Raw genomic sequence first — 343 nt, 5'->3', positions numbered from 1 at the left:
AAGAAAATAGAATTGCATTAATACTTGAGGTACAGCAGAGCTCCACACCCTTAATCTATGGTGTGCAGAAACTCCACCGTTGAAAATACACAAGCAAAGGGTTCAGGCATGACCGAATGGCCAGCCCCCATGTGGTCACAAGACCGAATGATCAAAGACCTAAAGTGATCAAAAGATGTCTAATACAACAGTTAAATGTTCTATTTATAATGAACTAGCTCCTAGGGTTTACATGAGTAAGTAATTGATGCATAAATCCACTTTCGGGGCCCACTTGGTGTGTGCTTGGGCTGAGCTTGATCTATCCACGAGCTAAGGCTTCTCTTGGAGTTGAACGCCAAGT

This window comes from Arachis duranensis, chromosome 3 (assembly GCF_000817695.3).
Source record: "Arachis duranensis cultivar V14167 chromosome 3, aradu.V14167.gnm2.J7QH, whole genome shotgun sequence".
Classification (NCBI taxonomy): domain Eukaryota; kingdom Viridiplantae; phylum Streptophyta; class Magnoliopsida; order Fabales; family Fabaceae; genus Arachis; species Arachis duranensis.
The sequence above is the reverse complement of the archived record's forward strand: the minus strand, read 5'-3'. Positions refer to the sequence as shown.